The 12373-nt window shown below is 37.3% G+C and overlaps 1 pseudogene; it reads right to left on the bottom strand.

The window, feature by feature from the left end:
- Positions 1-11341: 11341 nt before the first annotated feature.
- LOC141373218 (tubulin alpha chain-like) lies at positions 11342-12167 on the bottom strand (annotated as a pseudogene).
- Between the last annotated feature and the right edge of the window lie 206 nt (positions 12168-12373).

Here is a 12373-nt window from a genome sequence, read left to right as displayed (position 1 = left end):
ATTTTTCAAAATGCTGTATTGATGATTTGTGAGTACAGACAATTTTATTTTTCCTTTTTCCTTTTTTTTTTTAAAGATTTATTTATTTATTTGAGAGAGAGAGAATGAGAGATAGAGAGCATGAGAGGGAAGAGGGTCAGAGGGAGAAGCAGACTCCCCGCTGAGCAGGGAGCCCGATGTGGGACTCGATCCCGGGACTCCAGGATCATGACCTGAGCCGAAGGCAGTCGCTTAACCAACTGAGCCACCCAGGCACCCTTATTTTTCCTTTTAATAAGAGCTTGTCCTATGAAAATTTGACAGCTAGTAGCACAGTAGAATTACCAACTTAAATCTTATTCTCAATGCAGCTTTATATCCCTTTTCCTTCTTATCACAAGGACCTGACATTTCATTAAGGAACATGCCTCATTTCTGGTAAGACCTGGGGGTTTCCCAAGGTTACACATTTCTTTCCTTTTTTCCTTTCCCAAATCACTACATGACTGGGTCTAAGGAAGAAAACTATAGTATTGCCACTAGCACACATGACTAAAGGAAGGGATCTATTCACCCCCCACGTTCCTTGTATAATTCCATCTTTACCCCTCATGGTACTGGAACCTCTTGATACTAAAAAAATCATAATGCACTTAATATTATAACTTTTAATACACATTCATAGAAAGTCTTTGCAATGAACTAAAAGGGTAGTATTTTAAACAGCTTTATATATAGGACTTACAATCATTCATAAATTTATGAATAAGGCTTTCTTTTAATAGAATGTATTATATTTATAGCACCAAAGTAGCTTTAATAGAGTCTTTTATTTGGGAAATGGAAATAGTCATTGCATAGAATGAAATGCCATGATAGTAGTCGTTAAGATGGAGTTCAGTCTACATTGGAGGATCACACAAGGCACAATATTAATTATGGGTCAGACTTTTATCGTAGGCAGTGAAGTACATATGATTAGTGTGACTGAAATAGTCAGTAGAATCAAGAGGGATGAACTTCCTTTTAACTCATTTTAAATAAACAATCCTTGCAAAGAGTCAATCAGCATAAAATATCTCAAGTTAGTTATTTTCTCAGTGCTTGTAAGATGATATAAATGATATATGGTTATACTCCATTTTGACATAGGACATTAAGCCATTCTGATTATTAGAGTAATGTCACAACAGCTTTAGTTATTGAATTTTAATCATAAACTTTGTTCAAACATAATTGATCATTAATGTTCTCACTTGCTTCAGGCTCACTGTAGCTTTTTAATACCCTAAAATCATTACCAGGAAGTGAGAGGTTAATCTCCTCTGCCTTACAGTTGATCATCCTTGAGGGAAGCTTTTTCAGTCTAATGAAATGGCAGTGAAGGCCAGTGCAAAGAACAGTTGACTTAGAGTACAGGAGAGTTTGATTTTATGATACAGATTTCAACAAGATGCCAAATATTCTTTGTAGCTTACTAAGTTTGGGAATCTATTTGTTTCATATATCATACCGGCTAGAAATACTCTGAACAAATGAGTTGAATTTGTATGAGGTGGTTTGCACTTTTCTCAAGAAAGAGAATGCTGGCATAAATTTAAACATCAGGGTTCCAAAGTAATTAGTTACACTGGCCCCTGGAGTAAGAATATTCATGTATCATTATCAAAGTAGACATTCAGAAGCTATTTAGTACTGCTATACAAATAAGTTATGCTGATTTAAATATACCCCAAGTCCTTTTGAGCCAAACTGACTTGTGTTTTTCAAGTATTTGGATTCTGTTTTGTAAATCACAGCTTATACATTTCTAAGAACTAATTCTTAGAATTAAAGGTATTTTAAATATTTAATGTCTTATCCAAGACCAAATCACTGGTTTTTTAACTCCAACATACTAATAATATATAAATATGTCCTCAATAAGCATATTTACCAGGTTTTGTTCTATCTCTGAAAAGCCCTTTCTTACAGAGGCTACCACTCTTTCGAGTGGGCCTTCAGCCCCATTCCATCTTAATTGTTTAAATATCTGTATACCTTTCCTTACTTAGCCATTTTCTTACTGATAGATTATTATCTCTTTTATTCTTTTATAATAAGTGCATAAGTAACTTTGTGCATAATTTTCTTATTCTCGTAATTAGGATTGTTTCCTTAGATTTTTAGAAGTAGAATTTTACTGGGCCCAAGAGCATTAAAATCTTAAAGGCTTTTAAATATATACTGAAACTATATTGTTTTCCAAAAGGGTTATACCAATTTACATGATCATGATCAATGTATGAGAATGCCTGTTTTATGGTACTCTCATTGCATTGTCAGAATTAAAGCAATATTTTCCATTAAATTAAACTAAACCAATACAAGACAAACACTGGTACTTGATTTATACAGAAGTGATCCAATGAAGCAATAAAGGGATTATATTATTTGTTCAGGAGACTTGGGGTTAAACACAGGGTACTGTACATATGCATTTATCTTTGCTTCTTTCTCAAACCTGGCCAAGTGGCAGTAAAAAAATAAATATGTTTTAAACTCCAAAATAAGTCAGAAAGGAGATGACAACATAGTTTTAGAAGCTGGAAAGTAGATGAAAGATGAAAGGAAATGTCAAAGGCAAGCAAGATAGTTCTCACTGGAAGGGTTCTCACACTAGAGGACCAGGTACAGTAGAGGTGAAAAAGAAGGCGGGTAAACTACAAGTCTTTGTAAGAATCTTGAGGCCCATTCCCAATCTTGGGCAGCACACAGCTGCCTCTCTTACCCCCGCAAGACAATAGAATTTATTTGGTGCAGAAATTGAACTAGAGGCTCTATACCCAAGGATACCCAAGGTGTAACAGAAGAAGGAAAGAGGCTGGCATTTATTATTTATTTATTTAAAGATTTCTTTCATTTATTTATTTATTTATTTATTTATTTATTTATTTATTTAAGATTTTACTTATTTATTTGACAGAGAGAGACACAGCAAGAGAGGGAACACAAGCAGGGGAGCGGGAGAGGGAGAAGCAGGCTTCCCGCTGAGCAGGGAGCCCCATGTGGGGCTCGATCCCAGGACCCCTGGATCATGACCTGAGCCGAAGGCAGACACTTAAGGACTGAGCCACCCAGGCGCTCCCAGAGGCTGGCATTTAAAAAGAACAAATTAGGGAAAATATAAATCCTCTTCTTGCATAATACAAGGAAATTGTTAATATCTTAAACTGGTAATTCAAGAAATAGGAGTATAACCCTCTCATTTATAACCAAGTAGGTAGGTGTCAGAAAAAATAGTTACAAAATTTAGGGGAGAGTGATTCGGAAATAGGAAGAAGTGAGGAAAGGGTCAATTGTTTTTCATTATAGTTAACTTTTTTTTTAAGAGATTTATTTATTTTTTTGAGAGAAAGAGAGCAAGTGAGAGGAGGAGCAGAGGGAAAGACAGAGTCCTGAAGCAGACTCCCCACTGATCGCTGAGCCCGCTGGATCCCAGGACCCGAGATCCTGACCTGAGCTGGAATCAAGAGTCAGCTGCTCAACCAACTGAGCCCCCAGGCACCCCTATAGTTAGACTTTTAAAATGTACATATATTACTTTGATTTTTAAAATCTGTGCAGAAAATAAAACACGGTAATAAAGGCTATCCACCTGAGTGAACGGACCAGCATTTATATTTTGGACAGCTCCTTACCCCTTACCCCTAAGGAGAACTTTAGGACCTGGATCCTGAGAGCAAGGAGTAGAGCCGTGTAAAGCAGCAAGGTGCCTGGGCTACTTAAACTTATCTTTTCCAAGGCCAGTGTGTCTAATCTTAGGTGCCTCTCAAAGTAGGGAGACCAGTGAATTAACTAGGTAAGACAGCATGGCATATTGAGACATAATGACTTATTTAATGCCAAAACTACTGGAATCATCACAAAATAACAACTCAGCAATACATGGGATAAAAGTCTCTCTCTTTCTTAGATATGCAACCCAACTGTTTTATACATCACTCCTATTCTTCTCATGCCCTCATTTTGGCTTGGCTCAGCATCGTTTCTCAAACAGCCTACCTAGAATAAGTGAGGCTCCTTTTCTCGATTTCATTTACCTTATTTGCATGTGGTTTTTATTATCATTTTGATAAGGTGAAGGTCCCATTTCCAGGGTAATCAGGAATGGTGTGTGTGCAGAACAACTTTAATCTTTAGTTATCATAATGTCCTAGAAGCTACTTTTTCTTAAAATGATGAGAATACTAACAGTTCTGCAGTTCTGCTCATTTATTCTCTTATTTTTCTCTCTCTCTCCAAATTCTGACTGACTTACACTGTTTATCAGGATATTATGGATTTAACCATTCTGGTTCTATGAGAGAACTCAGATACTATTCCAAACTTTTTATAAATAGATTCCATTTTTTAAAGAAATTCTCACTCTAGACATTGAATTTATCAGTTCACTGTATTTTTTAAGGATATAATTTATATAAAATTAAAATGCTGTATTCTAGATATTTGTTTCCAATATTCTTATGCACTGGAGTGTGCATAAGAATTCACCTGAGGAGCTTATTAAAAATACAGGGGTCTGATCCTCCCCCTACTTTTTGTTCAGTAGTTTTAGGGTAGGATCAGAGTGTCAGAATTTATAACAAGTGCAAGTGGATTCAGAACCACAGTTTGAAAAACATTAGTTTAAGCATGATTTTTCTTTTGTGTGTGAGGAGATGACCTGGGTTTTCCTATCCAGAAATTATTGTCATACCTAAAAGTATGCAATTTATCTAGCAGGAATATGTGAGGACACCTAACCCATATGTGGATATGAAATAAACACTTTAGTTTCTAAATTATTGAAATGTAAACTCATCTTAAGAAGAAAACAACACCAGTATCTGGAAACTCTCTGAAATCCTGTAAAAGGCAGAGGAAAATAAGAATTGTCTGATGTTTATCAATCAATATTTGCCTAACAAATGAAATATGATTGGGGATTTAAGAGAACCCAATGTAACAGACTCCTTTAGAGATAACTTTCATTTTTATGAAAGTGATTAAGAGAAAATAATACTGGTGCTAATTAAAGTTGAAGTTATTTGAAAGATAGAAAATGGAAAGAATGTATAAGTTAATTTTAATGATTAAGGATAATTTAACATGCTTGTATTAATTGTGATGTTTATTATGCCTGGTTGAACAGAGAGAATTTTTTTTCCATGTTTCTCACTTGATTTCTGTATGTCTTGAAATACCTTAATCTTCTTACTTCTTTAAAAACCAGTGAGCCTTTCTGGCTAAATTTATAAAAATGGAACAGATCTTGCCATTTTGTTCAAAGGCCAGCAGTCTATGAGGCAGCCTGGCTCAAATGACGGATTCATTTGGTTCTTTGCTGATTAATTCTCCAGAGCACCCTGCATCTGTCCAGAGAGGGGATTGGAAGTCTTCAGAGATCCATCTAAGCTCCATGATTGGAGGTCAGCTTTACATGTTATTGTCTCAGTTTGAAATCATATCAGTTTTAGTCTTCAAACCATAGGCATCTGAAATTTAGCATTGACTTTTATTCTGTTGATATGTGTGATTTGATCTTACATGGCGAAATACAGGGTAGGCAAGTTTCTATTTTATAATTCCATTTCCTGTGACAGAGTTAATAACCTGATGGGAAGGTAAGGTAGAAGACTCAGTCAAATGCCAGACAATGGTCTTCACCATGAAATAAATGGGAAATGATATTAATTTTGCCTGCAAAGAGGACCTGAGGAATATTTTCTCAAGATGCTTGGCCTCCAGGCTGCTTTAAAAAGGTTTCTGAAGGCATACCATCTCTCACATTCTAAACTTGAAGTCCATCTGTGGATGCTAGGACTATAGAATGGGAGTTTCCCACTTTTTAAATTATTGCCTTGGCTGCATCCTCAACATTTTGATCTGCTATATTTTCATCACCATTGAGTTAAAAATATTTTCTAATGCCCTTGTGATTGTCTTTTTATTTCACCCATAGGTTAGTTAGAAGTGTTCTGATTCATTTCCACAAATGTGGATATATTCTAGTTATTTTTTCCTTATTGAGCTCTGACTTAATTTGACAGTATTCACTGAACACACACTGTCTTATTGTCAACCTCTGAAATGTGTTGAGACATGATTCATGGTCCAGAATATTTTGATAAATGTTTTATGTACATTTGAAAAAGATATATTTTTCTGCATGTGTTGGATGTAATCTCAATTAGGTCAAATTGGTTAATCATGATATTTAAATGTGCTGTATCTGTCTCCTTTTTCTATATGTTACTAAGAGAAATGTTTAAAAATCTCCCACTTACATTGTGGATTTACTGATTTCTTATTTTAGGTTTGTCACTTTTGGGTTTATATATTTTAAAGCTATATAATTAAGCTTATATAAATTTATTAATGTTATATGTTCCTGTTAAGTTACCTATCATTATGAAATGTCTCTCTTTATCTCTCCTGTTTTACGTTTTACCTTTAGGTCCATTTGTGCTATATTAATATTACATGTTAATATAAATTAAAAATATTATAATATATAGTATATTAGTACAGCAAATCAGCTTTGTTTTTGCTTGCATAACATGTTGACATAGCATATATGTCTGTGTGTATGCATATATAATGTAGGTATATATATGTGTGTGTATTTATATGGGTGGGGGCATAAAATCTTGCTCATTTTGTTCTATTTGCAGTATCTTTTATTTGGCTTTTTATTTGCCTTTTCTTGATTTTTTTGTATTAATTGCATATGTTTTATTATTTCATTGTATCTCTTCTGTTATCTTGACTTGCTATGACTTTAATTATCATTATTTTACTAGTTACTTCAGGAATTACAAAAGGCATCCATAACTTATTACCATGTACCTTAAATCAGACAAAGTCCAGTATAATGTAAAACATTTGCTTTAATGCTATTTAAACTCCTCTGGCTGATTTTCCTCTATTGTTATATATTTTACTGTCAGTTATGTTATCCACACCACAGTGATTTGTTAACATTGTTGCTTTAAACAGTTGGTAGTCTTTCATGTTTACCTTTCCTACATTTGCTTTTTACTTCTTTTTTTTTTTAAGATTTATTTGTTTTTATCTTAGGGGGAGAGAGAGAGAGAGCAAGAGCACATGAGCAGGGCAAAGAGCACAGGGAGAGGGAGAGAAGCAGATGCCCCACTGAGCATGGAGCCCCATTTGGGGCTCGAGGTGGGATTCAATCTCAGGACTCTGAGATCATGACCTGAGCTGAAACCAAGAGTCAGATGCACAACCAACTGTTTTACCCAAGTGCCCTGCTTTTTACTTCTTATACAGTAGTTACATTGTTCTTTCTGGGATAACTTTCCTTCACCCTATTGAGTTTGTTTGCAAGCACTGAAATAATGACAAGAATTGTTACTTGTGGTCACCTCTGGGAAAGAAACTGGAGAGCTAGTTTTTCACTTCTTACTTTCTATCTTTCTCAGAAAGAATGGCTTTACAGATACTTTTTGCTTTTGTCTGATATTTTCAGGTAAAATTATGACTCCCTAAGGCCTAAAATACACAAAATTAAAATATATTTGATATACCCGTATTGCAATAAATATTAGTGTAATTTCTATTAATATTATAAAACTTTTTTCTACCTGATTACACAGGTGGCAACCTATTCACAGAGATGACAATGTTACAAAAATGAGGAATAATTGAGTTGGCCAATAGGAAGACATACCTCTTCTTCATGTGTGTTTTTCATTCCCATTAGAAAAATGAAAAAAAAAAGTTAAATAACTGTTAACAATCTCTATAGCTGAGTGCAACTGAATGAGACAGTTCCATATATCACATATTTTTGGGAGTTAGATAGGAAAACGTAGTATGGATCCTCCATCAGACCCTGTACATTTAATAATCTTCTGGGAACTGCTTCAGACTGTGATTATAGAACTGTCAACATCATTCTCTTGAGAATGTGTCGTGAGTGTACTACAGAATAACTTCCTTTTATTTTTCCTCGTCTAAGATGAAGAATTTGATTCCTAAGGAAACAAGGGTTCTTTGTCAAGGCCCCATTTACTGAACAACTAGCAGCCCAAACTGAGCACGTTTCATTTTATTTTGATTTTTAGTGCCTGAATTTCATAGTCTTTCCACCTGGAAGCCTCTCAAGTAACATGACCTCAGGAGACTGAAGGTGAATTATCTTCTGCATCTTACCACATTTTCATCTTGTCTTGAGCTTTCTGTTAGGAAAGCATTATGATCCACACATTTCCCAAGCCAGAAACCCTGGAGTCATCCTAGATAGTCCTGATTCTTCAACAGATCATCAAGTACTGTTTATTCATAAAAATCCCTTGCATCTATCCTCTTGTTTTTATCATGTTATTGTGACATTTAGGATTGCTTTGAGAGTGAAAACAACTATCCCACAGTCTTAGCAATTGGTTCTGCTACAAATGTAGGAGCTGTAACTTCTGCAACCTGTTTTCTAATTGCAAATCATTTTATTTATTCCTAATTGATCCCCCTTTCAAATCTTCATAGGGGCTATTTCAAATTTTCACTAGTCCTTGACTGCTTTCTTTCCATTTACATCTCTGTTATTAGGGGAAAGAAGGAGGCCTAAATCCGGTACTTTATCTGGAAACAAATGCAAATGTTTTAATTATATGCTGCAAGATGTTATGTGGTAAAAGATCTGAATGCAGAACTACCTTATCCCTCAAGAATTTAAAGATTGAAAATCAGTAGTTTGGAGAAAATACAGCATGCCAGCTAAATGTTATGTTTGCTTAATTAAATTAAGCCATTAGACCTTATTATATTAGAAAACTCAAAAACAGTTTAATGAAGTACCAATGTTTGAGCTTAACAAATTTTAATATAAAAGCAAAGGGTCCTTTAAAAAGCAATAATTCCTGTTTAAGTATTAAAGAAAAAAGTCATTAAGAGTATGAAATTACTCTTGCTTCTGCTTTCATGCTGAACTCATCATGAAAATAAGGCTTAGTCAATGACTTTGAAAAGAAAGGCTTAGAAGTTACAAAGACTGCAAAAACACTTTGATTTTAAGCTATGAAAATGGAGCCATTTCTTAGCCAGTGAGTACAACCGATTAATGATGATGGCCTCTTCAGATTAAAGTATTGACTCTAACATGTCACCAATGGCCCCTGCAATTATAGCATTAACACTGACATTGAAGATATTTTTGGTACTCCACAGATGACATGTAACAATGGCACTATGTCTCACTGTTTCTCATTACATTGATTCTGACACTTGGCATGAATTACAGACATTTAACACTAGAGGTCTGAAGCTTAAATTTAGAGTTGTAAGCACTTAAAATCTTTATACCGGTAAGACATTTTGCTTGTAACTGACTGAAGAATTGAGTTTAAGGATTTTAGAAGAATGGAATATGATCCAGTTAAAACTAGAAATTCCATCTTTGTACTGGTATGAAATTTGAAATCTATATAAGTGAGAAACAAGTACACAGAACATCCTTTCACACCCAGAAAACAACCTGAAGACGAGCAGAACAGATTTTCCACAGTTAAATGTAGAGAAGAGACTACACCGAAGAGAGTAAAAAAGACAGAGATGGTCAGGAGCTAAACAGATCCATGGGACATTTGTAGGAAGGAGGGACGCCAGGGGTGTGGGGATGGGAGACAGCAGACCCCCATACAGGGCAGCCCAGGCATTGGGGGGGTAGGGGGAACCACACTGGGAAGAGTAATCCCCCACAATATTTGGCTTTGAAGGCCAGAGGGGCCTGGCTTCATGAGTTTTTATAATCAGTGGGGATTAACACCTATAACTTCAAAAATCAGTGGGCTCAGCTCTGGGAGAACCAAAGGGTAGTAGGAAACAGTCTCTCCACCCTTAAAGAGATAGCACAGTGAACAGCGGGCTGAAATATAGCATAGAGAGAACAGTTTGAAAAATACCTAGGGTATACAGGAAGGAGATTTATTTAGTGATCTCACTATGTGGGCTGGAAGGGCTAGGTTCTTTGAGAGACTTCTCCAGGAACAAAAGAGAGGGTGGGTACCATTTCTTACCCCTGCCTCCCAGCCTGGATATATGGACACCTGCAGGAACCAGCACAGCGCCAACACTCTGCACCTAGCTTGCTAACAGTGCCCAGCCCCCAGGTACTTCTGTGAATCTGCCTGCTCCAACTCAGCTGTTCTTGGAAGGAGTTTTCCTAAGTGTTTGCAGGTCCCTTCCTACAGTGGACCTGGGAGGAACTTGCTGGCACTTCACAATCAACCCCTGTAATTTTCTGAGGACATGCCCTTTAATACACCTTTGGCAAGAGTCCAACCACAATGGTGCCATAAGCCTGGTAGTATGCAAGTAGTCCTGAGAGGGACAAGCACCTCTCCAAAGTGACTCCTTCCCTGAGGAGAGGGGAAGATCACCATATGCACCAGTTTCACTACAGCCCCAGCCGTGGGCTGGAGGCAGATAACTGGTCTGACTGCAGCCCCACCCACCAATGAAAGCTTCTCAGGGATAACAAAGGGAGAGTGCCCCCTGCGGTTCAATGCTACTGCCGCTCTGCTTAATGCCTGGGCTGACTCAACTCAAGTTCAAGGCAGCCCCAGACTGACCCACTAACAACACAGAAACCAAACCCTGCCTACAACAGGCAAAGAGAACCATTGCAGATAACTGGACTGAAGGCAAACATGACTCAACCACAATAGTAGGCACATGCAACACACTTAGGAGACACCACTAAAAAGCACCAGGTCTGGTGAACAGAGGACATTACACTACAGGGCATTATAGGACCTCTTCATAAGGCCACTACTTTACTAAAATGTGTATTACATTCATTGATATTTGGATTTTAAGCCAACCTTAGATTCCTGTGATTAATCCTACTGGGTTCTGGTTTTGTGTTTTTTGTTGTTGTTGTTGTTAAGATTTTATTTATTTATTTGAGAGAGAGAGCACAGAGGGAGAAGCAAACTCCCTGCTGAGCAGAGAGCTCAATGCGGGGCTCGATCCCAGGACCCTGAGATCATGATCTGAGCTTAAGGCAGATGCTTAACTGAGCCACCCAGGTGCCTCCCTACTGGGTCCTAGTTTATAATCCTTTTATATGTTGCTTTAGTTAGATTTAGTTAGATTTAGTTTTCTAGTACTCTGAGGATTTTTCACGTACATAGTCTAAAGAAACATTAATTTTTAGTTTCCTTTTTTGTGTTTATCTGTTTTGACATCAGGGTACTATTGGCCTCATAGATTGCGTTAGAAAATGTACCCTTTTCATCTATTTTTTTTTTCTTTCTTAAAGCCTTTACTTTGAGACATAATGGAAAAATCTTACAGGTATGCATGGAAAAGTAAGACATGATTACAGTGAAAAGTGAAGATAATCCAACTAGAAAGCTTTAATGCCTGTCAGCTAATGTTGAAGCTAAAGTTCTGAGTGTGACGTGTTGCAGGACTGAAAGGAATGGTAATTAGTATTTCTTTCCTTCTTCAGAATCCACACCAACCTCCTCATAGTCCTTCTCGAGGGCAGCCATGTCCTTCCGGGCCCCCCAAAACTCCCCTCAACCACACACCAGTGAACAAAGTATGTTTGGCATATATCAGGTCAAAGGTGTGGTCCAGGCCATCCCAAGCCTCAGCAATGGCTGTGTTGTTCCTCAGCATGCATACAGCTTCCTTTATTGTGGCCAGGTTTCCAACACATACTAGTAGGAGGCTGGTAATTAACACCAACTTTGAAGCCAGTGGGACACCAATCCACAAACTGGATGCTGCATTTGGTCTTGATTGTGGTAGTGGCAGCATTGATATCTTTGGGAACCATGTTATCATGGTACAACGGGCAGCAAGCCGTGTATTTACCATGGTGAGGGTCACATTTCATCATCTGGTTGGCTGGCTCAAAGCGTACACTGGTGATCTCTGCTACAGAAAGTTGTTCATGGTAGGTTTTCTCTGCAGAGATGACAGGAGCATATGTGGCTAGAGGGAAGTGGATGTGGGGACAGGTGACCAGACTGGTCTGCAATTCTGTCAGATCAACATTTAGGGCTCCATCAAATCTGAGGGAAGCTATGATAGAGGACACAATTTGACCTACCACCTATTTAAGTTAGTATAGGTTGGGCGTTCAATATTAATGTTTCTATGACAGATGTCTGGATGGCCTCATTTTCTACCATGAAGGCACAGAATGTTCCAAGGTGGTGTGGTTAGTGAGGAGGGAGTTTCAGGGCTCAACTACAGCTGTGGAAACCTGAGGGGATGGGTAAATGGAGAACTCCAGCTTGCATTTCTTGCCATCATCGAAAGAGAGACATTCCATCAGCAGGGAAGTAAACCCAGAACCAATTCCCCCTGCAAAGCTGTGGAAAACCAAGAATCCCTA

This window comes from Callorhinus ursinus, unplaced genomic scaffold (genome assembly GCF_003265705.2).
Source record: "Callorhinus ursinus isolate GAN/ISIS: 27379988/994484 unplaced genomic scaffold, GSC_fseal_2.0 scaffold8, whole genome shotgun sequence".
Lineage (NCBI taxonomy): Eukaryota > Metazoa > Chordata > Mammalia > Carnivora > Otariidae > Callorhinus > Callorhinus ursinus.
Note: the sequence above shows the minus strand (reverse complement) of the source record. Positions and strands in the feature narration are given on the sequence as shown.